This window comes from Gorilla gorilla, chromosome 3, assembly GCF_029281585.2.
Source record: "Gorilla gorilla gorilla isolate KB3781 chromosome 3, NHGRI_mGorGor1-v2.1_pri, whole genome shotgun sequence".
NCBI classification, from domain to species: Eukaryota; Metazoa; Chordata; class Mammalia; order Primates; family Hominidae; genus Gorilla; species Gorilla gorilla.
In genome coordinates this window covers 211224296-211249409 of record NC_073227.2, presented here as the reverse complement: position 1 = coordinate 211249409, position 25114 = coordinate 211224296, and the positions used below count along the sequence as shown (strand labels likewise).

Sequence of the window (25114 nt, the reverse complement as noted above, 5' to 3'; positions counted from 1 at the left end):
ACCATGCACCATCACTGATCTAATCCACACCATCTCCTCCAGTGCTAATGTAGTAATATCCACACCATGCCTTAACACTGATCTAATCCACACCATCGCTTTCAATACTAATATAATAATATCTATACCATGACTTAACACTGATCTAATCCACACCATCACTTCCAATACTAATGTAATAATATCCACACCATTCCCTATCATTGGTGTAATCCAGACCATCGCTTCCAGTACTAATGCATTGGGGGAGTAACCTGATGAGATTCATGGATTAGAGACATGGCTCTGGCTGCTGTGGAGAAGGCACCAGGGAGAGCAGATGGCTCAATGGGTGTGCAGGAGACCTCTCCCTGAGTTTAGGGAGAGGTTTTTAAAACAGAAGAAGTTTGAGTAATGTAAATGATGATGGGAAGGAGCTAAAAGTGGGGGATAGGTTAAAGATACAGGAGAGTGGGAGGAAGAACCGACAAGTGAGGTTCCAGAGAGGGCAGGAGAAGAGGAGATTCCCATAGGGGGATTAACACTTTCTTTTCTTTTTTCTTTCTAAGACAGGGTCTCACTCTGTCGCCCAGGCTGGAGTGCAGTGGCACAATCTTGGCTCACTGTAGTGTAGACTTCCCAGGCTCAAGGGATTTCTCCCACCCCAGACTCCCAGGTAGCTGGAACTACGGGTGTGCACCACTACCACACCTGGCTAATGTCTCTTTTTTTTGGTAGACACAGAGTCTCACTATTTAACACTGGTTGGTCTCTAACTCCTGGCCTCAAGCGATCCTCCTGCCTAGGCTTCCCAAATTGCTGGGATTACAGGCATGAGCCACAATGCCTGGCCTCTGCTAGTTCCGTATTCTCTAGAGTTGTCTTTACTTTTTGCTAGTGTGTCCCTCATTGTGCTGATCCTCTGTAAAAATTAATACCTTTTTTTTTTTTTTTGAGATGGAGTTTCACTCTTGTTGCCCAGGCTGGAGTGCAATAGCGCTATCTCTGCTCAGCGCAACCTCCACCTGCCGGGTTCAAGTGATTCTCCTGCCTCAGCCTCCCGAGTAGTTGGGATTACAGGCATGTGCCACCATGCCCAGCTAATTTTGTATTTTTAGTAGGGTTGGGGTTTCTCTATGCTGGTCAGGCTGGTCTCGAACTCCTGACCTCAGGTGATCTGTCTGCCTTGGCCTCCCAAAGTGTTGGGATTACAGGCATGAGCCATTTTGCCTGGCCAAAATTAATACTTTTTATATTAAATTTACATATATATATATATATATATATATACACGTTTTTTCTTTTTGATACCAGGTCTCACACTGTCACCCAGCCTGGAGTACAGTGGCACAACCTCTGCTCACTGCAGCCTCCACCTGCCAGGCTCAAGCAATTCTCCTGCCTCAGCCTCCCGAGTAGCTGGGATTACAGGTAAGTGCCACCACACCCAGCTGATTTTTGTGTTTTTTGTAGAGACGAGGTTTCGCCGTGTTTCCCAGACTGTTCTCAAACTCCTGAGCTCAAAGCAGTCCACCCACCTTGGCCTCCCAGAGTGCTGGGATTACAGGTGTGAGCCATCTTGCTCATTCTAGTTTAAACTTTTGAGTGGTTTGTGTCTCCTGATTGGACTCCTACAAATACAGAATTGATGCTAGGAAGGGTACCAGGAGATAGACACACACAGATGGGATTTGGGAATAGGTTTGGTTATCCAAGGAGCAGTGCTGAGCTCCTTGCTAATGGGATATGGGATGCTGGTGATTTCCAGGAAGTGAGCTCACAATGACTCAAGCTGCCACATACTGCTGATTGTGAAATGCCAGTTGAAGCATATGTCCTGCGAGCTTAGGGGTGCTACAAGTTGACCACTGCAGCAGTAAAGATGACTCTGAAGAATGGCGTGGGATGGATCCTTTCAAATGCACTTGAGCAGCGGTCTCCAACCACAGGGCCACAGAGCTGGAGGTGAGCAGCAGGCGAGTGAAGGGAAACTTCATCTGTATTTCTAGCCCCTCCCATCGCTTGCATGACCACCTGAGCTCCATGTCCTGTCAGATCAGCAGCAGCATTAGATTCTCATAGGAGCACAAACTCTGTTGTGAAGTGTGCATGTGAGGGATCTAGGTTGTGTACTCCTTATGAGAATCTAATGCCTGATATTCTGTTACTGTCTCCCATCACCCCAGATGGACAGTCTAGTTGCAGGAAAACAAGCTCAGAGATCCCACTGAGTCTACGTTATAGTGAGTTGTAGAATCATTTCATTATATATTACTATGTAGTAATAATAGAAATAAAGTGCACAATATACGTAATGCACTTGAATCATCCTGAAATTATTCCCTCACTCCCAGTCTGTGGAAAAATTGTCTTCCACACGTTCACTCTGTTTTTTGGTAGAGGCAGGGTCTTAATATATTGCCCAGGCTGATCTCAAACTCCTGGCCTCAAGTAATATACCTCTCTCAGCCTCCCAAAGTGCTGAGATTACAGGCATAAGCCACCACCCTCAACCAAGACTTTCTTAAACCAAATAAAAATTAAGTGAGATTACTTGAGCCCAGGTGGTCAAGGCTGCAGTGAGCTGTGATTTCGCCACTGCACTCCAGCCTTGGTGACAGTGAGATGTTGAAAAAAAGAAAGAAGAAAGTAAAGAAAGAAGAAATGAGCATGGTGGGCATGGGGACAAATGGCAATGTTAAATAGAATGGTCAGGGGTGGCCTCCTAAGTGAAAACTGAGTAAAGATTTGAAGGAGGGGAAGGAGGTGGCCAAGGTGCTGAGGGAAGAGGATTGTAGGCAGAAACAATAGAATAAACTGTCTGAGGTGTGTCTCTGGCTCTGGAAGGAGGCCCATGGAGCAGATGGAGAGAGGAAGAGAATTAGGGGAGGGAGCCAGGGAGTTGCTGGGTGGGGATCAGTACAGATCACATAAGCCCTGGGAGGCTATTGGTGGGGCTTTGGCTTTTACTCTGACTCAGATGGGAACTGCGGGAGGGTTCTGAGCAGAGAGGCGACATGATCTGTCTCCCGATTTAAAAGCATTCTCTGGCTGCTGAGTTGAGAAAGACTGTGGGAAGATGTGATAGAAGCGTGGGGGCCAAGCTTTGGCAACATCCAGGCAGGAGATGATGGTGGTCCTGACCAGGGTCGTGGTGGTGTTGAGAGATGGTCAGAGGGGAGAAGTAGGGGAGGAGGCCAGGGAGTTGCTGGGTGGGGATCTTTAGTAGATGTCGAAGACAATCAACAGGATTTCCTGACAGACTGGATATGGGGTGTGAGAGAAGGCAGGGGTCAAGGTTGAGTTTGATTGTTACTGAAATTATTAAGTAATTTTAAAAAACACTACTGCCTTTCCCAATCCTACCAAGTATGGGATGCTAGATTAAAGAAATCTCTTCAGGCTCATTGCAATGGCTCATGCCTGTAGTCCCAGCTCTTTGGTAAGCAGAGGTGTGAGTATCTTTTAAGGGCAGGTGTTCAAGACCAGCCTGGACAACACAGCAAGATCTGCTCTTTACAAAAATATTTTTCAAAATGAAATAAATGTAGCTAGGCATGGTGATGTGTACTTGTAGTTTCAGCTACTCAGGAGGCTGAAGTGGGCAGATCTCTTGAGGTCAGGAGTTTGAGGCCAGCTTGGGCAACATAGCAAGAACCCTCACTCTACAAAAAAATTAAAAAAATAACCAGGCATGGTGACACTCAACTATACTACCAGCTACTGGGGAGCTGAGGCAGGAAGATGGCTTGAGCCCAGGAGGTCGAGGCTGCAGCGAGCTGTAAATGCACAGCTGCACTCCAGTCTGGGTGACAGAGCAGTACCTGTCTCACAATACAAATAAAAATACAAGTAAAATAATATCTCAAGTCAGAGCCTTTTGGCTCTGCAGCCCTTGCAACCCCTCAGCCGTGCAGTGGGGTTTGCGTCGCTGGGAATGAGGAGACCCCTGCCCGGTGTTGTTGCCTGACTAATCAGTGTTTTAAAACATACATTAATCGGGGTGGGCGCGGTGGCTCACACCTGTAATCCCAGCACTTAGGGAGACCCAGGCGGGTGGATCACCTGAGGTCAAGAGTTCAAGACCAGCCTTGCCAACATGGTGAAACTCCTTCTCTACTAAGAAAATACAATAATTAGCTGGACATGGTAGTGGACGCCTGTAATCCCAGCTACTTGGGAGGCTGAGGTAGGAGAATCACTTGAACCTGCGGGGCGGAGGTTGCAATGAGCTGAGATTGAGCCACTTCACTCCAGCCTGGGCAAGAGAACAAGACTTTGTCTCAAAGAAAAAAAAGTATTATATCAACATGTAATGGTTTTATTATTAATATGTAATGAATATTAAATATTTTTAAAATCTTATATCAACATGTAATGGCTTTAATATGTGATGAATAATATTTAAAAATTTGGGTCTTATTTTCTAGTTTTCATATAATTATCAACAGAAAGAAATAGTCCTAGAGATCTTCAATAAAGTTAAAAAAGGTAAAGGGATGTTAGACCCCAAAAGACTGAGAATTTCTAGTTTACAAATATTCAGACTAAGCCACATACAACTTGCTACTTGAACTATTTTTTTTCTTTGTTTTTTATTGTAGGAGATGGGGTCTCACCCTGTCACCCACGCTTGAGTACAGTAGTGCTATCACAGCTCACTGCAGCCTTGAACTCCTCGGCTAAGGATACTCCTACCTGAGCCTCCTGAGTAGCTAGGACTGTAGGTATACATGACGTTACTTGGCTAATTTTTAAATTGTTTTGCAGACATGGGGTCTCACTTTGTTGGCCAGGCTGGTGTCAAACTAATGGCCTCAAGTGACCCTTCCACCCCTGCCTCCCATCCTCGAGGTATGTGCCACCACAAGGAGCACTTGTTCAATTTTCTAAAGAAAAAATTTCTAAAGTAAGGCTGTGGGATGATGGCAGGAAGATAAAAGAAAAACAGAAGAATAAGTTAAAATGACTTATTCACACATATTCTTTTGACAGCAAGAAGAACTTTTAGTATATACATTCCTTACAAACAAACAAACGGCAGATAAACAATGTTGTATAGGAACTTCAACACACACTGTACAATATTCCCACTTTGCTGACATAAGTTATGGAAATTTCGCGGTTTCCTTGAGTGTCGCTACCAGTATTTTGCTCCTCTGATGATTTTTATCAACTTCCTCATCTGTTAACTTCTCTCCAAGGTATGTCATGTCACGACATACTGCCGCTGCACGAACACGGCCAGTGTCTTCCTATTAAACATGTAGAATGCTTTCCTAATTTCTCTTTTTACTCTCTGTCTTTGTGTTCTGCATTTTCCTTACTTTTATTGTCAGAAACTCCAGAAAGTCAGTCGTACTAATTTATCACGATTTGCTTTATTAATTTATACTTTGCTTATATGGAATTTTGCCCAACAGACCTCATTATAATTTCTAACCTGTTTTATTTTGTTTTTTTTTTCTGAGACAGGGTCTCCCTCTGTTGTCCAAGGCTGGAGGGTAGTACTGCTATCGCAGCTGATTGCAGCCTCAACCTTCCAGGCTGAAGCGATCCTCCCATCTCAACCTCCCACGTGGCTGAGACTACAGGTGCTTGCCACTATGCCCAACTAATACTTGGAATTTTCGTATACGTGGATTCCAGAGAGGTGACAGCGAAACGTGAGTAAGCATGGATTTTGGTATATGCAGAGATGGGGGGCTGCAACTAATTCTGTATACTGAGGGACGGCGACTGTATATGTTTTTACAATTATGCTGTAGGATACATACTGTTGCATAGCCTTGAAAATAATAATTTTTAATTGAGTGGAATAATAATAATACTGCCAAAAGTAGCAGCTGCCCAGGTGTGGTGGCTCACACTGGTAATCGCAACACTTTGGGAGGCTGAGGCAGGAGGATGGCTTGAGGCCAAGAGTTTGTGATAGGCCTTGGAAACAAAGGGGGAGTCACCATCCCTACCGAAAAATACATGAATTAGCCTAGTGTGGTGGCACGTTCCTGTAGTCCCAGCTACTTGGGAGGCTGAGGTGGGAGGATCACTTGAGCCCAGGGAGGCTGAGACTGCAGTGAGTCATGATCAGGCCTCTGCACTCCAGCCTGGGTGACAGAGTGAGACCCTGTCTCAAAACAACAAAAAAGTAGCAGCTAACATCTACTGACCTTTTATACCAGGTGCCTATTGATACCATGGTTTGATTTCTTAGAACTGTTTCTTATTTCACTTACCAACTCTGTCTTCAGTTACTCCCAGATTTTTACTGTGTGTGTGCAGATGACCTTTCGGTTAGATTGAATTGTCTCCCCAGAAGTAAGATTACTGTGAGTCATGGTGAATGGACATTCTCATTACCCTTGATGTAAATTGACAGGGTTTTGGGTGCCTCCCAGCTATACTCTTAGCACTTTGGGAGGCTAAGAGAGGAGGATTGCTTGAGGCCAAGAGTTGGAGGAGGCAGTATGGCAGTATGGTGAGACCCTGTCTCCATTATTTTAAAAAATTGACAGACTTTACCCAGGAAGGCTTATACACAATTTAAACACCCCTCATAGTATAAGAAAGTGCCCATTTCACTGCACCTTTGCCAGCACAGGGTATTATAATTTAGTAAGTCATTTTTTGTTTGATTATTTTAAATAGACAAAAGACCTCATGTTACTTGTCACATTTCAACATCTTTCATCAGCTTATTGGCTCTATTTCTTTTCTGTCTGTAAATGGTTGTTGTTGTTTTGTTCTTTGAGACAGAGTCTTGCTCTGTCACCAGGCTGGACTGTAGTGGCATAATCATGCCTCGCTGCAGCCTTGACCTCCCAGGCTCAAACTTCAGCATTCCGAGTAGCTGGGACTACAAGTGTGCACCACCACTCCCAGCTAACTTTTTTCTTCTTTTGGATAGAGACAGGTTCTCACTGTGCTGTCCAGACCGGTCTCTAGCTCCTGGCCTTAAGCAATCCTCCTGCATTAGCTTCTCAAATTGCTGGAATTTCAGGCATGAGCCACCATGCCTGGCCTGGGCTAGTCCTGTATTCTCTAGCGTTCTGTTTACTTTGTGCTAGCCAATCTCTCATTATGCTGTTCACCTGTTATAATGAATAATTCTCCGTATTAAATTTTACCACTTTCAACTTTTGAGTGGTTTATGCTTCCTGATTGGACTCTGACTAATATGTTAGGAAGGGTCCCAGGAGATAAACCCACACAGATGGGATTTGGGCATAGGTTTGGTTTCCCAGGGGGCAGTGCTGAGCTCTTTGCCAGTGGGAAATGGGATGCTGGTGATTTCCAGTAGGTGACCTCACAGTGACTCAAGCTACCACTTACTGTTGATTGTGATGAAATGCCAGCTGAGGCACATGCCTTGGGAGCTAAGTGGTTGCTGCCCTTGACCACTGTGAAGACTGGTGTGGGAAGGGTCGCTTTGGATGCACTTGAGCAGGGGTCCCCAACCCCTGAGCCATGGAGCTGTAGGGAGCCACACAGCAGGAGGTGAGTGGTGTCGAGAGAGGGAGTGAGGGAAGCTTCATCTGTATTTACAGCCACTCCCCTTTGCTCACATTCCTGCTTGAGCTCCACCTTCTCAGATGAGCAGCAGCATTAGATTCTCATAGGAGAACGCACCCTGTTGTGAACCGTGCATGTGAGGGATCTAGGTTGCGCTGTTCTTATGAGAATCTAATACCTATTGATCTGTCACTTTCTCCCATCACGCTCAGGTGGGAACATCCAGTTTCAGGAAAACAAGCTTAACACGCCCACTGATTCTACATTATGGTGAGTTCTATAATTATTTTATTATATATTCCAGTGTAATAATGGAAATGAAGTGCCTAATAAATGTAAATGTGCTTAAATCTTTTGGCCCAGCTCCTACCTCCCGGCAACCTCGCCAGGCCCAGAACTCTCTCCAGTCAGCCTCTACAGACCAAGCTCATGACTCACAATGGCCTATTTAGGCCCATACCCTACCTCACGGCAGTCTCCGCAGATGAGCCTACTGCCTCACAACAGCCTCCACAGGCACAGCTCCATCGTTACAATGGCCTCTTTAGACCCAGCTCCTGCCGCCCAGCCTTCTCTCCAGGCCCTGAACTTTCTCCGTAAGTTGAGGTAGCTGGGACTGTAGGTATACATGATGATACTTGGCTAATTTTTAAATTGTTTTGCAGACATGGGGTCTCACTTTGATGGCCAGGCTGCTGTCAAACTAATGGCCTCAAGTGACCCTTCCACCCCTGCCTCCCATCCTTGAGGTATGTGCCACCACAAGGGGCACTTGTTCAATTTTCTAAAGAAAAAATTTCTAAAGTAAGGCTGTGGGATGATGGCAGGAAGATAAAAGAAAAACAGAAGAATAAGTTAAAATGACTTATTCACACATATTCTTTTGACAGCAAGAAGAACTGTTAGTATATACATTCCTTACAAACAAACAAACGGCAGATAAACAATGTTGTATAGGAACTTCAACACACACTGTACAATATTCCCACTTTGCTGACATAAGTTATGGAAATTTCGTGGTTTACTTGAGTGTCGCTACCAGTATTTTGCTTCTCTGAAGATTTTTATCAACTTCCTCATCTGTTAACTTCTCTCCAAGGTATGTCATGTCACGACATACTGCCGCTGCATGAACACGGCCAGTGTCTTCCTATTAAACATGTAGAATGCTTTCCTAATTTCTCCTTTTACTCTCTGTCTTTGTGTTTTGCATTTTCCTTACTTTTATTGTCAGAAACTCCAGAAAGTGAATCGTACTAATTTATCACGATTTGCTTTATTAATTTATACTTTGCTTATATGGAATTTTGCCCAACAGACCTCATTACAATTTGGGCCGGGGCCCAGGGTTAGGGTTGTTTTAGGCACACGGCCGGGGCCCAGGGTTAGGGTTGTTTTAGGGTCAGGGCCGGGGCCCAGGGTTAGGGTTGTTTTAGGGTCAGGGCCGGGGCCCAGGGTTAGGGTTGTTTTAGGGTCAGGGCCGGGGCACAGGGTTAGGGTTGTTTTAGGGTCAGGGCCGGGGCCCAGGGTTAGGGTTGTTTTAGGGTAAGGGCCGGGGCCCAGGGTTAGGGTTGTTTTAGGGTCAGGGCCGGGGCCCAGGGTTAGGGTTGTTTTAGGGTCAGGGCCGGGGCCCAGGGTTAGGGTTGTTTTAGGGTCAGGACCGGGGCCCAGGGTTAGGGTTGTTTTAGGGTCAGGGCAGGGGCCCAGGGTTAGGGTTGCTTTAGGGTCAGGGCCGGGGCCCAGGTTTAGGGTTGTTTTAGGGTCAGGGCCGGGGCCCAGGGTTAGGATTGTTTTAGGCTCAGGGCCGGGGCCCAGGGTTAGGGTTGTTTTAGGCTCTGGGCCGGGGCCCAGGGTTAGGGTTGTTTTAGGCTCTGGGCCGGGGCCCAGGGTTAGGGTTGTTTTAGGCTCAGGGCCGGGGCCCAGGGTTAGGGTTGTTTTAGGGTCAGGGCCGGGGCCCAGGGTAAGGGTTGTTTTAGGGTCAGGGCCGGGGCCCAGGGTTAGGGTTGTTTTAGGCTCAGGGCCGGGGCCCAGGGTTAGGGTTGTTTTAGGCTCTGGGCCGGGGCCCAGGGTTAGGGTTGTTTTAGGCTCAGGGCCGGGGCCCAGGGTTAGGGTTGTTTTAGGGTCAGGGCCGGGGCCCAGGGTAAGGGTTGTTTTAGGGTCAGGGCCGGGGCCCAGGGTTAGGGTTGTTTTAGGGTCAGGGCCGAGGCCCGGGGTTAGGGTTGTTTTAGGGTCAGGGCCCAGGTTTAGGGTTGTTTTAGGGTCAGGGCCCTGGGTTAGGGTTGTTTCAGGGTCAGGGCCAGGGCCCAGGGTTAGGGTTGTTTCAGGCTCAGGGCCGGGGCCCAGGGTTAGGGTTGTTTCAGGCCCAGGGCCGGGGCCCAGGGTTAGGGTTGTTTCAGGCCCAGCGCCGGGGCCCAGGGTTAGGGTTGTTTTAGGGCCAGCGCCGGGGCCCAGGGTTAGGGTTGTTTTAGGGTCAGGGCCGGGGCCCAGGGTTAGGGTTGTTTTAGGGTCAGGGCCGGGGCCCAGGGTTAGGGTTGTTTCAGGCCCAGGGCCGGGGCCCAGGGTTAGGGTTGTTTTAGGCCCAGCGCCGGGGCCCAGGGTTAGGGTTGTTTTAGGGCCAGCGCCGGGGCCCAGGGTTAGGGTTGTTTTAGGGTCAGGGCCGGGGCCCAGGGTTAGGGTTGTTTTAGGGTCAGGGCCGCGGCCCAGGGTTAGGGTTGTTTTAGGGTCAGGGCCCAGGGTTAGGGTTGTTTTAGGGTCAGGGCCCAGGGTTAGGGTTGTTTCAGGGTAAGGTCCCAGGGTTAGGGTTCTTTTAGGGCCAGGGCCCAGGGTTAGGGTTGTTTTAGGATCAGGGCCAGGGCCCAGAGTTAGGGTTGTTTTAGGGTCAGGTTCAGGGACAGGGCCCAGGGTTAGGGTTGTTTTAGGGTCAGGGCCTGGGCCCAGGCTTAGGGTTCTTTTAGGATCAGGGCCAGGGCCCAGGGTTAGGGTTGTTTTAGGGTCAGGGCCCAGGTTTAGGGTTGTTTTAGGGTCAGGGCCCAGGGTTAGGCTTGTTTTATGTTCAGGGCCCAGGGTTAGGGTTGTTTCAGGGTCAGGGCCCAGGGTTAGGGTTGTTTCAGGGTCAGGGCCAGGGCCCAGGGTAGGGTTCTTGCAGAGTCAGGGCCAGGGCCCAGGGTTAGGGTTGTTTCAGGGTCAGGGCCCAGGGTTAGGGTTGTTTTAGAGTCAGGGCCCAGGGTTAGGCTTGTTCTAGGGTCAGGGCCCAGGGTTAGGCTTGTTTTAGGGTCAGGGCCAGGGCCCAGGGTTAGGCTTGTTTTAGGGTCAGGGCCAGGGCCCAGGGTTTGGGTTGTTTTAGGGTCAGGGCCAGGGCCCAGCGTTAGGGTTGTTTTAGGGTCAGGGCCAGGGTCCAGGGTTAGGGTTGTTTCAGGGTCAGGACCTGGGCCCAGGGTTAGGGTTGTTTTAGGGTCAGGGCCAGGGCCCACGGTTAGGCTTGTTTTAGGGTCAGGGCCAGGGCCCAGGGTTAGGCTTGTTTTAGTGTCAGGGCCAGGGCCCAGGGTTAGGGTTGTTGTAGGGTCAGGACCTGGGCTGAGGGTTAGGCTTGTTTTAGTGCCAGGGCCCAGGGTTAGGGTTTTTTTCGCGTCGGGGCCCAGGGTTAGGCTTGTTTTAGGATCAGGGCCCTGGTTTAGGGTTGTTTTAGGGTCAGGGCCCATGGTTAGGGTTGTTTTAGGGCCAGGGCCCAGGGTTAGGGTAGTTTTAGGGTCAGGGCCGAGGGTTAGGGTTGTTTTAGGGTGAGGGCCCAGGGTTGGGTTTGTTTTAGCGTCAGGGCCAGGGCCCAGGGTTAGGGTTGTTTGAGGGTCAGGTCCAGGGCCCAGGGTTAGGGTTGTTTTAGGGTCAGGGCCAGGGCCCAGGGTTAGGGTTGTTGTAGGGTCAGGGCCAGGGCCCAGAGTTAGGCTTGTTTTAGGGTCAGGGCCAAGGCCCAGGGTTAGGGTTGTTTTAGGGAAAGGGCCAGGGCCCAGGGTTAGGCTTGTTTTAGGGTCAGTGCCAGGGCCCAGGGTTAGGCTTGTTTTAGGGTCAGGGCCAGGGCCCAGGGTTAGGGTTGTTTTAGGGTCAGGTCCTGGGCGCAGGTTTAGGGTTGTTTTAGTGCAAGGGCCAAGGGTTAGGGTTGTTTTAGGGTCAGGGCCAGGGCCCAGGGTTAGGGTTGTTTTAGGTCAGGGCCAGGGCCGAGGGATAGGGTTGTTTTAGGGTCAGGGCCAGGGCCCACGTTTAGGGTTGTTTTAGGGTCAGGGCCAGGGCCCAGGGTTAGGCTTGTTTTTTGGTGTGGTCAAGCTCCCACGGTTAGGCTTGTTTTAGGGTCAGGGCCACGGCCCAGGGTTAGGCTTTTTTTGGGGTCAGAGCTAGGGCCCAGGGTTAGGGTTGTTTTAGGGTCAGGACCTGGGCCCAGGGTTAGGCTTGTTTTAGTGCCAGGGCCCAGGGTTAGGCTTGTTTTAGGGTTAGGGCCAGGGCCCAGGGTTAGGCTTGTTGTAGGGTCAGGGCCAGTGCCCAGGGATAGGGTTGTTTTAGGGTCAGGGCCAGGGCCAAGGGTTAGGGTTGTTTTAGGGTCAGGGCCAGGGCCCAGGGTTATGCTTTTTTTAGGGTCAGGGCCAGTGCCGAGGGTTAGGGTTGTTTTAGGGTCAGGGCCAGGGCCAAGGGTTAGGGTTGTTTTAGGGTCATGGCCAGGGCCCAGGGTTAGGCTTGTTTTAGGGTCAGGGCCAGGGCCCAGGGTTAGGCTTGTTTTAGGGTCAGGGCCAGGGCCTAGGTTTAGGGATGTTTTAGGTTCAGGGCCAGGGCCCAGGGTTAGGGTTGTTTTAGGATCAGGGCCCAGGGTTAGGGTTATTTTAGGGTCAGGGCCCAGGGTTTGGCTTGCTTTAGGGTCAGGGCCCAGGGTTAGGGTTGTTTTAGGGTCAGGGCCCAGGGTTAGGGTTGTTTTAGGGTCAGGGCCCAGGGTTAGGGTTGTTTTAGGGTCAGGGCCCAGGTTTAGGGTTGTTTTAGGGTGAGGGCCCAGGGTTGGGTTTGTTTTAGGGTCAGGGCCAGGGCCCAGGGTTAGGGTTGTTTGAGGGTCAGGGCCAGGGCCCAGGGTTAGGCTTGTTTTAGGGTCAGGGCCAGGGCCCAGGGTTAGGGTTTTTTTAGGGTCAGGGCCAGGACCCAGGGTTAGGGTTGTTTTAGGCCCAGCGCCGGGGCCCAGGGTTAGGGTTGTTTTAGGGCCAGCGCCAGGGCCCAGGGTTAGGGTTGTTTTAGGGTCAGGGCCGGGGCCCAGGGTTAGGGTTGTTTTAGGGTCAGGGCCGCGGCCCAGGGTTAGGGTTGTTTTAGGGTCAGGGCCCAGGGTTAGGGTTGTTTTAGGGTCAGGGCCCAGGGTTAGGGTTGTTTCAGGGTAAGGTCCCAGGGTTAGGGTTCTTTTAGGGCCAGGGCCCAGGGTTAGGGTTGTTTTAGGATCAGGGCCAGGGCCCAGAGTTAGGGTTGTTTTAGGGTCAGGTTCAGGGACAGGGCCCAGGGTTAGGGTTGTTTTAGGGTCAGGGCCTGGGCCCAGGCTTAGGGTTCTTTTAGGATCAGGGCCAGGGCCCAGGGTTAGGGTTGTTTTAGGGTCAGGGCCCAGGTTTAGGGTTGTTTTAGGGTCAGGGCCCAGGGTTAGGCTTGTTTTATGTTCAGGGCCCAGGGTTAGGGTTGTTTCAGGGTCAGGGCCCAGGGTTAGGGTTGTTTCAGGGTCAGGGCCCAGGGTTAGGGTTGTTTTAGAGTCAGGGCCCAGGGTTAGGGTTGTTCTAGGGTCAGGGCCCAGGGTTAGGCTTGTTCTAGGGTCAGGGCCCAGGGTTAGGTTTGTTTTAGGGTCAGGGCCCTGGCCCAGGATTAGCCTTGTTTTAGGGTTAAGGACAGGGCCCAGGGTTAGGGTTGTTTTAGGGTCAGGGCCAGGGCCCAGGGTTTGGATTGTTTTAGGGTCAGGGCCAGGGCCCAGGGTTAGGCTTGTTTTAGGGTCAGGGCCAGGGCCCAGGGTTAGGGTTGTTTTAGGTTCAGGGCATGGGCCCAGGGTTAGGGTTGTTTTAGGGTCAGGGCCAGGGCCCAGGGTTAGGGTTGTTTTAGGGTCATGACCTGGGCCCAGGGTTAGGCTTGTTTTAGTGCCAGGGCCCAGGGTTAAGGTTGTTTTAGGGTCAGGGTCAGAGCCCAGGGTTAGGGTTGTTTTAGGTCAGGGCCAGGTCTCAGGGTTAGGGTTGTTTTATGGTCAGGGCCAGGGCCCAAGGTTAGGGTTTTTTTAGGGTCAGGGCCAGGGCCCAGGGTTAGACTTGTTTTAGGGTCAGGGCCAGGGCCCAGGGTTAGGCTTGTTTTAGGGTCAGGGACAGGGCCCAGGGTTAGGCTTGTTTTTGGGTCATGGACAGGGCCCAGGGTTAGGGTTGTTTTAGGGTCAGGGCCAGGGCCCAGGGTTAGGGTTGTTTTAGGGTCATGGCCAGGGCCCAGGGTTAGGGTTGTTTTAGGGTCAGGGCCAGGGCCCAGGGTTAGGGTTGTTTTAGGGTCAGGGCCAGGGCCCAGGGTTAGGGTTGTTTTAGGGTCAGGGCCAGGGCCCACGGTTAGGCTTCTTTTAGGGTCAGGGCCAGGGCCCAGGGTTAGGGTTGTTTTAGGTCAGGGCCAGGGCCCAGGGTTAGGGTTGTTTTAGGGTCAGGACCTGGGCCCAGGGTTAGGCTTGTTTTAGTGCCAGGGCCCAGGGTTAGGGTTGTTTTAGAGTCAGGGCCAGGGCCCATGGTTAGGCTTGTTTTAGGGTCAGGGCCAGGGCCCACGGTTAGGCTTGTTTTAGGGTCAGGGCCAGGGCCCAGGGTTAGGGTTGTTTTAGGATCAGGACCTGGGCCCAGGGTTAGGCTTGTTTTAGTGCCAGGGCCCAGGGTTAGGGTTTTTTTCGGGTCGGGGCCCAGGGATAGGCTTGTTTGAGGATCAGGTCCCAGGGTTAGGGTTGTTTTTTTTTCAGGGCCCAGTGTTAGGGTTGTTTTAGGGTGAGGGCCCAGGGTTGGGTTTGTTTTAGGGTCAGAGCCAGGGCCCAGGGTTAGGGTTGTTTGACGGTCAGGGCCAGGGCCCAGGGTTAGGGTTGTTTTAGGGTCAGGGCCAGGGACCAGGGTTAGGGTTGATTTAGGGTCATGGCCAGGGCCCAGGGTTAGGGTAGTTTTAGGGTCAGGGCCAGGGCCCAGGGTTAGGGTTATTTTAGGGTCAGTGCCCAGGGTTAGTGTTGTTTTAGGGTCGGTGCCAAGGGTTAGGGTTGTTTTAGGGTCAGGTCCAGGGCCCAGGGTTAGGCGTGTTTTAGGGGCAGGGCCAGGGCCCAGGGTTAGGGTTGTTTTAGGGTCAGGGCCAGGGCCCAGGTTTAGGCTTGTTTTAGGGTCACGGCCAGGTCCCAGTGTTAGGGTTCTTTTAGGGCCAGGTCCCATGGTTAGGGTTTTAGAGTCAGGGCCAGGGCCCACAGTTAGGGTATTAGGCTCAGGGCAAGGGCCCAGGGTTAGGGTTTTAGGCTCAGGGCCAGGTCCCAGGGTTAGGGTTTTAGGGTCAGGGCCTGGGCCCACGGTTAGGTTTTTGCGGTCAGGGCCCAGGGTTAGGGTTTTAGGGTCAGGGCCCAGGGTTCGGGTGATTTCCAGGAAGTGACCTCACAGTGACTCAAGCTACCACTTGCTGTTGATTGTGATGAAATGCCAGCTGAGGCACATGCCTTGGGAGCTAAGTGGTTGCTGCCCTTGACTACTATGAAGCCTGGTGTGGGAAGGGTCGCTTTGGATGCACTTGAGCAGGGGTCCCCAACCCCTGAGCCATGGAGCCGTAAGGAGCCACACAGCAGGTGAGTGGTGTCGAGTGAGGGAGTGAGGGAAGCTTCGTCTGTATTTACAGCCACTCCCCTTTGCTCACATTCCCGCCTGAGCTCCACCTTCTCAGATGAGCAGCAGCATTAGATTCTCATAGGAGAATGCACCCTGTTGTGAACCGTGCATGTGAGGGATCTAGGTTGCACTGTGCTTATGAGAATCTAATACCTATTGATCTGTCACTTTCTCCCATCACGCTCAGGTGGGACCATCCAGTTTCAGGAAAACAAGCTTAACACGCCCACTGATTCTACATTATGGTGAGTTCTATAATTATTTTATTATATATTCCAGTGTAATAATGGAAATGAAGTGCCTAATAAACGTAAATGTGCTTAAATCTTTTGGCCCAGCTCCTACCTCCCGGCAGCCTCGCCAGGCCCAGAACTCTCTCCAGTCAGCCTCTACAGACCAAGCTCATGACTCACAATGGCCTATTTAGGCCCATACCCTACCTCACGGCAGTCTCCGCAGATGAGCCTACTGACTCACAACAGCCTCCACAGGCACAACTCCATCGTTACAATGGCCTCTTTAGACCCAGCTCCTGCCGCCCAGCCTTCTCTCCAGGCCCTGAACTTTCTCCGTAAGTTGAGGTAGCTGGGACTGTAGGTATACATGACGATACTTGGCTAATTTTTAAATTGTTTTGCAGACATGGGGTCTCACTTTGTTGGCCAGGCTGCTGTCAAACTAATGGCCTCAAGTGACCCTTCCACCCCTGCCTCCCATCCTCGAGGTATGTGCCACCACAAGGGGCACTTGTTCAATTTTCTAAAGAAAAAATTTCTAAAGTAAGGCTGTGGGATGATGGCAGGAAGATAAAAGAAAAACAGAAGAATAAGTTAAAATGACTTATTCACACATATTCTTTTGACAGCAAGAAGAACTGTTAGTATATACATTCCTTACAAACAAACAAACGGCAGATAAACAATGTTGTATAGGAACTTCAACACACACTGTACAATATTCCCACTTTTCTGACATAAGTTATGGAAATTTTGTGGTTTCCTTGAGTGTCGCTACCAGTATTTTGCTCCTCTGACGATTTTTATCAACTTCCTCATCTGTTAACTTCTCTCCAAGGTATGTCATGTCACGACATACTGCCGCTGCAGGAACACGGCCAGTGTCTTCCTATTAAACATGTAGAATGCTTTCCTAATTTCTCCTTTTACTCTCTGTCTTTGTGTTCTGCATTTTCCTTACTTTTATTATCAGAAACTCCAGAAAGTCAATCGTACTAATTTATCACGATTTGCTTTATTAATTTATACTATGCTTATATGGAATTTTGCCCATCAGACCTCATTACAATTTGGGCCAGGGCCCAGGGTTAGGGTTGTTTTAGGGTCAGGGCGAGGGCCCAGTGTTAGGGTTGTTTTGGGGTCTGGGCCAGGGTCCAGGGTTAGGGTTGTTTTAGGGTCGGGGCCCAGGGTTAGGTTTGTTTTAGGGTCGAGGCCCAGGGTTAGGGTTGTTTTCGGATCGGGGCCCAGGGTTAGGGTTGTTTTAGGATCAGGGCCCAGGGTTAGGGTTGTTTTAGGGTCAGGGCCCAGGGTTAGGTTTGTTTTAGGGTCAGGGCCCAGGGTTACAGTTGTTTTAGGGTCAGGGACCAAGGTTAGGGTTGTTTTAGGGTGAGGGCCCCGGGTTGGGTTTGTTTTAGGGTCAGGACCAGGGCCCAGGGTTAGGCTTGTTTTAGGGTCAGGGCCAGGGCCCAGGTTTAGGCTTTTTTAAGGGTCAGGGCCAGGGCCCAGGTTTAGGCTTGTTTTAGGGTCAGGGACAGGGCCCAGGGTTAGGGTTGTTTTAGAGTCAGGGCCAGGGCCCAGGGTTAGGGTTGTTTTAGGGTCAGGGCCAGGGCCCAGGGTTAGGCTTGTTTTAGGGTCAGGGCCAGTGTTCAGGGTTAGGGTTCTTTTAGGATCAGGGCCAGGGCCCAGGGTTAGGGTTAAGGGTCAGGGCCAGGGCCCAGTGTTAGGGTTGTTTAAGGGTCAGGTCCAGGGCCCAGGGTTAGGGTTGTTTTAGGGTCAGGGCCATGGCCCAGGGTAAGGCTTGTTTTAGGGTCAGGGCCAGGGCCCAGGGTTAGGCTTGTTTTAGGGTCAGGGCCAGGGCCCAGGGTTAGGGTTGTTTTAGGGTCAGGACCTGGGCCCAGGCATAGGCTTGTTTTAGTGCCAGGGCCCAGGTTTAGGCTTGTTTTAGGGTCAGGGCCAGGGCCCAGTGTCAGGGTTGTTTTAGGTCAGGCTCAGGGCCCAGCATTAGGGTTGTTTTATGTCAGGGCCAGGGCCCAGGTTTAGGGTTGTTTTAGGGTCAGGTTCAGGGCCCAGGGTTAGGGTTGTTTTAGGGTCAGGGCCAGGGCCCAGGGTTTGGGTTGTTTTAGGGTCGGGGCCAGGGCCCAGGGTTATTCTTGTTTTAGGGTCAGGGTCAGGGCCAGCGCCCAGGGTTAGGCTTGTTTTAGGGTCAGGGCCAGGGCCCAGGTTTAGGCTTGTTTTAGGGTCAGGGCCAGGGCCCAGGGTTAGGGTTGTTTTAGGGTCAGGGCCAGGGCCCAGGGTTAGGGTTGTTTTAGGGTCAGGGCCAGGGCCCAGGGTTAGGCTTGTTTTAGGGTCAGGGCCAGGGCCCAGGGTTAGGCTTGTTTTAGGGTCAGGGCCAGGGCCCAGGGTTAGGGCTGTTTAAGGATCAGGGCCAGGGCCCAGGGTTATGGTTGTTTTAGGGTCAGGGCCAGGGCCCAGGGTTAGGCTTGTTTTAGAGTCAGGGCCAGGGCCCAGGGTTAGGATTGTTTTAGGGTCAGGGCCAGGGCCCAGATTTAGGGTTGTTTTAGGGTTAGGGCCAGGGCTCAGGGTTAGGGTTGTTTTAGGGTCAGGGCCAGGGCCCAGGGTTAGGGTTGTTTTAGGGTCAAGGCTCGGGACCAGGTTTAGGGTTGTTTTAGGGTCAGGGCCAGGGCCCAGTGTTAGGGTTGTTTTAGGGTCAGGACCTGGGCCCAGGGTTAGGCTTGTTTTAGTGCCAGGGCCCAGGGTTAGGGTTGTTTTAGGGTCAGGGCCAGGGCCCAGGTTTAGGCTTGTTTTTGGTCAGGGCCGGGGCCCAGGGTTAGGCTTGTTTTAGGGTTAGTGCCAGGGCCCATGGTTAGGCTTGTTTTAGGGTCAGGGCCAGGGCCCACGGTTAGGCGTGTTTTAGGGTCAGGGCCAGGGCCCACGGTTAGGCGTGTTTTAGGGTCAGGGCCAGGGCCCAGGGTTAGGGTTGTTTTAGGGTCAGGGCCAGGGCCCAGGTTTAGGCTTGTTTTAGGGTCACGGCCAGGTCCCAGTGTTAGGGTTCTTTTAGGGCCAGGTCCCATGGTTAGGGTTTTAGAGTCAGGGCCAGGGCCCACAGTTAGGGTATTAGGCTCAGGGCAAGGGCCCAGGGTTAGGGTTTTAGGCTCAGGGCCAGGTCCCAGGGTTAGGGTTTTAGGGTCAGGGCCTGGGCCCACGGTTAGGTTTTTGCAGTCAGGGCCCAGGGTTAGGGTTTTTTTAGAGTCAGGGCCAGGGCCCATGGTTAGGCTTGTTTTAGGGTCAGGGCCAGGGCCCACGGTTAGGCTTGTTTTAGGGTCAGGGCCAGGGCCCAGGGTTAGGGTTGTTTTAGGATCAGGACCTGGGCCCAGGGTTAGGCTTGTTTTAGTGCCAGGGCCCCGGGTTAGGGTTTTTTTCGGGTCGGGGCCCAGGGATAGGCTTGTTTTAGGATCAGGGCCCAGGGTTAGGGTTGTTTTAGGGTCAGGGCCCAGGGTTAGGGTTGTTTTTTGGTCAGGGCCCAGTGTTAGGGTTGTTTCAGGGTGAGGGCCCAGGGTTGGGTTTGTTTTAGGGTCAGAGCCAGGGCCCAGGGTTAGGATTGTTTGACGGTCAGGGCCAGGGCCCAGGGTTAGGGTTGTTTTAGGGTCAGGGCCAGGGACCAGGGTTAGGGTTGATTTAGGGTCATGGCCAGGGCCCAGGGTTAGGGTTGTTTTAGGGTCAGGGCCAGGGCCCAGGATTAGGGTTATTTTAGGGTCAGTGCCCAGGGTTAGTGTTGTTTTAGGGTCGGTGCCCAGGGTTAGGGTTGTTTTAGGGTCAGGTCCAGGGCCCAGGGTTAGGCGTGTTTTAGGGTCAGGGCCAGGGCCCAGGGTTAGGGTTGTTTTAGGGTCAGGGCCAGGGCCCAGGTTTAGGCTTGTTTTAGGGTCACGGCCAGGTCCCAGTGTTAGGGTTCTTTTAGGGCCAGGTCCCATGGTTAGGGTTTTAGAGTCAGGGCCAGGGCCCACAGTTAGGGTATTAGGCTCAGGGCAAGGGCCCAGGGTTAGGGTTTTAGGCTCAGGGCCACGTCCCAGGGTTAGGGTTTTAGGGTCAGGGCCTGGGCCCACGGTTAGGTTTTTGCGGTCAGGGCCCAGGGTTAGGGTTTTAGGGTCAGGGCCCGGGGCCCAGGGTTAGGGATTTAGAGTCAGGGCCCGGGGCCCAGGGTTACGGCTTTAGGGTCAGGGCCCGGGGACAAGGGTTAGGGCTTTAGGGACAGGGCCCGGGGCCCAGGGTTGGGGCTTCAAGGCCAGGGCCCGGGGCCCAGGGTTAGGGCTTCAGGGTCAGGGCCCGAGGCCCAGGGTTAGGGCTTCAGGGTCAGGGCCCGGGGCCCAGTGTTAGGGCTTCAGGGTCAGGGCCCGGGGCCCAGGGTTAGGGCTTCAGGGTCAGGGCCGGGGCCCAGGGTTTGGGCTTCAGGGTCAGGGCCCGGGGCCCAGGGTTTGGGCTTCAGGGTCAGGGCCCGGGGCCCAGGGTTAGGGCTTCAGGGTCAGGGCCCGGGGCCCAGGGTTTGGGCTTCAGGGTCAGGGCCCGGGGCCCAGGGTTAGGGCTTCAGGGTCCGGGCCCGGGGCCCAGGGTTAGGGCTTCAGGGTCAGGGACCGGGGCCCAGGGTTAGGGCTTCAGGGTCCGGGCCCGGGGCCCAGGGTTAGGGCTTCAGGGTCAGGGACCGGGGCCCAGGGTTAGGGTTTTAGGGACAGGGCCCGGGGCCCAGGGTTAGGGTTTTAGGGTCAGGGCCCGGGGCCCAGGGTTAGGGTGATTTCCAGGAAGTGACCTCACAACGACTCAAGCTACCACTTACTGTTGATTGTGATGAAATGCCAGCTGAGGCACACGCCTTGGGAGCTAAGTGGTTGCTGCACTTGACCACTATGAAGACTGGTGTGGGAAGGGTCGCTTTGGATGCACTTGAGCAGGGGTCCCCAACCCCTGAGCCATGGAGCCGTAAGGAGCCACACAGCAGGTGAGTGGTGTCGAGTGAGGGAGTGAGGGAAGCTTCGTCTGTATTTACAGCCACTCCCCTTTGCTCACATTCCCGCCTGAGCTCCACCTTCTCAGATGAGCAGCAGCATTAGATTCTCATAGGAGAACGCACCCTGTTGTGAACCGTGCATGTGAGGGATCTAGGTTGCGCTGTTCTTATGAGAATCTAATACCTATTGATCTGTCACTTTCTCCCATCACGCTCAGGTGGGACCATCCAGTTTCAGGAAAACAAGCTTAACACGCCCACTGATTCTACATTATGGTGAGTTCTATAATTATTTTATTATATATTCCAGTGTAATAATGGAAATGAAGTGCCTAATAAACGTAAATGTGCTTAAATCTTTTGGCCCAGCTCCTACCTCCCGGCAGCCTCGCCAGGCCCAGAACTCTCTCCAGTCAGCCTCTACAGACCAAGCTCATGACTCACAATGGCCTATTTAGGCCCATACCCTACCTCACGGCAGTCTCCGCAGATGAGCCTACTGACTCACAACAGCCTCCACAGGCACAACTCCATCGTTACAATGGCCTCTTTAGACCCAGCTCCTGCCGCCCAGCCTTCTCTCCAGGCCTTGAACTTTCTCCGTAAGTTGAGGTAGCTGGGACTGTAGGTATACATGACGATACTTGGCTAATTTTTAAATTGTTTTGCAGACATGGGGTCTCACTTTGTTGGCCAGGCTGCTGTCAAACTAATGGCCTCAAGTGACCCTTCCACCCCTGCCTCCCATCCTCGAGGTATGTGCCACCACAAGGGGCACTTGTTCAATTTTCTAAAGAAAAAATTTCTAAAGTAAGGCTGTGGGATGATGGCAGGAAGATAAAAGAAAAACAGAAGAATAAGTTAGAATTTCTTATTCACACATATTCTTTTGACAGCAAGAAGAACTGTTAGTATATACATTCCTTACAAACAAACAAACGGCAGATAAACAATGTTGTATAGGAACTTCAACACACACTGTACAATATTCCCACTTTGCTGACATAAGTTATGGAAATTTCGTGGTTTCCTTGAGTGTCGCTACCAGTATTTCGCTTCTCTGATGATTTTTATCAACTTCCTCATCTGTTAACTTCTCTCCAAAGTATGTCATGTCACGACATACTGCTGCTGCACGAACACGGCCAGTGTCTTCCTATTAAACATGTAGAATGCTTTCCTAATTTCTCTTTTTACTCTCTGTCTTTGTGTTCTGCATTTTCCTTACTTTTATTGTCAGAAACTCCAGAAAGTCAATCATACTAATTTATCACGATTTGCTTCATTAATTTATACTTTGCTTATATGGAATTTTGCCCAACAGACCTCATTACAATTTCTAACCTGTTTTATTTTGTTTTCTTTTTTCTGAGACAGGGTCTCCCTCTGTTGTCCGAGGCTGGAGGGTAGTAGTGCTATCGCAGCTGACTGCAGCCTCAACCTTCCAGGCTGAAGCGATCCTCCCATCTCAACCTCCCACGTGGCTGAGACTACAGGTGCTTGCCACTATGCCCAACTAATATTTGGTATTTTCGTATACGTGGATTCCAGAGGGGTGACAGCGAAACGTGAGTAAGCATGGATTTTGGTATATGCAGAGATGGGGGGCTGTAACTAATTCTGTATACTGAGGGACGGCAACTGTTTATGTTTTTACAATTACGCTGTAGGATACATACTGTTGCATAGCCTTGAAAATAATAATTTTTAATGGAGTGGAAGAATAATAATAATATTTCTAAAAGTAGCAGCTGGCCAGGTGTGGTGGCTCACACTGGTAATCGCAACACTTTGGGAGGCTGAGGCAGGAGGATGGCTTGAGGCCAAGAGTTTGCGATAGGCCTTGGAAACAAAGGGGGAGTCACCATCCCTACAGAAAAATACATGAATTAGCCTAGTGTGGTGGCACGTTCCTGTAGTCCCAGCTACTTGGGAGGCTGAGGTGGGAGGATCACTCAAGCCCAGGGAGGCTGAGACTGCAGTGAGTCATGATCAGGCCTCTGCACTCCAGCCTGGGTGACAGAGTGAGACCCTGTCTCAAAACAACAAAAAAGTAGCAGCTAACATCAACTGACCTTTTATACCAGGTGCCTATTGATACCATAGTTTAATTTCTTAGAACTGTTTCTTATTTCACTTACCAACTCTGTCTTCAGTTACTCCCAGATTTTTACTGTGTGTGTACAGATGACCTTTTGTTTAGATTGAATTGTCTCCCCAGAAGTAAGATTACTGTGAGTCATGGTGAATGGACATTCTCATTACCCTTGATGTAAATTGACAGGGTTTTGGGTGCCTCCCAGCTATACTCTTAGCACTTTGGGAGGCTAAGAGAGGAGGATTGCTTGAGGCCAAGAGTTGGAGGAGGCAGTATGGCAGTATGGTGAGACCCTGTCTCCATTATTTTAAAAAATTGACAAGCTTTACCCGGGAAGGCTTATACACAATGTAAACACCCCTCATAGTATAAGAAAGTGCCCATTTCACTGCACCTTTGCCAGCACAGGGTATTATAATTTAGTTAGTCATTTTTTGTTTGATTATTTTAAATAGATAAAAGACCTCATATTACTTTACTTGTCACATTTCAACATCTTTCCTTAGCTTATTAGCTCTACCTCTTTTCTGTCTGTAAATGGTTGTTGTTGTTTTGTTCTTTGAGACAGGGTCTTGCTCTGTCACCAGGCTGGACTGTAGTGGCATAATCATGCCTCGCTGCAGCCTTGACCTCCCAGGCTCAAACTTCAGCATTCCGAGTAGCTGGGACTACAAGTGTGCACCACCACTCCCAGCTAACTTTTTTCTTCTTTTGGATAGAGACAGGTTCTCACTGTGCTGTCCAGACCAGTCTCTAGCTCCTGGCCTTAAGCAATCCTCCTGCATTAGCTTCTCAAATTGCTGGAATTTCAGGCATGAGCCACCATGCCTGGCCTGGGCTAGTCCTGTATTCTCTAGAGTTCTCTTTACTTTGTGCTAGCCAATCTCTCATTATGCTGTTCACCTGTTATAATGAATAATTCTCCGTATTAAATTTTACCACTTTAAACTTTTGAGTGGTTTATGCTTCCTGATTGGACTCTGGCTAATATGTTAGGAAGGGTCCCAGGAGATAAACCCACACAGATGGGATTTGGGCATAGGTTTGGTTTCCCAGGGGGCAGTGCTGAGCTCTTTGCCAGTGGGAAATGGGATGCTGGTGATTTCCAGGAAGTGACCTCACAGTGACTCAAGCTACCACTTACTGTTGATTGTGACGAAATGCCAGCTGAGGCACATGCCTTGGGAGCTAAGTGGTTGCTGCCCTTGACCACTATGAAGACTGGTGTGGGAAGGGTCGCTTTGGATGCACTTGAGCAGGGGTCCCCAACCCCTGAGCCATGGAGCCGTAGGGAGCCACACAGCAGGAGGTGAGTGGTGTCGAGTGAGGGAGTGAGGGAAGCTTCGTCTGTATTTACAGCCACTCCCCTTTGCTCACATTCCCGCTTGAGCTCCACCTTCTCAGATGAGCAGCAGCATTAGATTCTCATAGGAGAACGCACCCTGTTGTGAACCATGCATGTGAGGGATCTAGGTTGCGCTGTGCTTATGAGTATCTAATACCTATTGATCTGTCACTTTCTCCCATCACGCTCAGGTGGGACCATCCAGTTTCAGGAAAACAAGCTTAACACGCCCACTGATTCTACATTATGGTGAGTTGTATAATCATTTTATTATATATTGGATATATAATACGTATATATATTTATATGTATGTAATAATGGAAATAAAGTGCCTAATAAATGTAAATCTGCTTAAATCTTTTTAAGCAGATTCTTCAGGCCCAGCATCTGCCTCACTGTGGACCCCCCAAGCCAAGCTCCCAACCTTTCAGCAGCTTCTACACACCCAGCTCCCGCCTGCCAGTGGCCTCTTCAGGCCCATGGGGCTCATTCCTCACAACAGCCTTTCCAGTCCCAGTTTTTCCCTTCCGGCGGCCTCTCCGGGCTGAGAACCTCCTCAAGTCGGCCTCTCCAGACTCACTTGCACCCTCCAGGCGTCCTCTCCGGGCCAAGCTCCTCTTCCTGGCTGCGTCTCCAGGCCCGACTCCTGCCTCTCAGCAACCTCTTTGGACTCAGTGCCTACCCATCTCCTGGCGTCCTTGGTCGGCCCATAGCTTCCTCAAGCCAAGCTCCCCAGGCCCAGGTCAGGCCTCACGGTGCCCCCTCCACGATGAGCTCCTGCCCTCCAATGGCACCTGCAGGACCCAAATGGTCTCCGGTCGGTGGGCTCCTCCACGCCAAGCTTGGGCCTCCCGGTGACCTCTGCAGGCCCAAGTTGTCCTGAAGTCGGCATCTCCCAGCCATGCCTCCCAGCAAGTAAGCAAGCTCTTTTGGCTCAACTCCTGCCCAGCTCCCAACCGCCTTTGTAGGTCCCGAACTTTCTCCAGCCAAGTTCTTTGGGCCTCATTCCTGCCGCCCGGTGGCCTGTACGGGCCCAGCAATGGTTGGAGAACGGCCTCTGCAGGTCCCGCTCTTGCCTCCCAGGG

At 51.2% G+C, this 25114-nt stretch overlaps 1 long non-coding RNA gene across 2 annotated transcripts; it reads left to right on the top strand.

Moving 5' to 3' along the window:
* Positions 1-431: 431 nt before the first annotated feature.
* On the top strand, positions 432-25114 carry LOC134758389 (uncharacterized). Of its 2 annotated transcripts, XR_010133572.1 has the most exons (12): positions 432-655; positions 1294-1546; positions 1803-1944; positions 5455-5645; positions 7704-7761; positions 7855-8087; positions 15541-15598; positions 15692-15924; positions 20804-20861; positions 20955-21187; positions 24220-24277; positions 24399-25114. It is a non-coding gene; the product is annotated as an uncharacterized lncRNA (long non-coding RNA). The 2 variants fall into 2 exon arrangements; XR_010133571.1 differs by lacking the exons at positions 24220-24277; positions 24399-25114 and adding an exon at positions 21963-22503.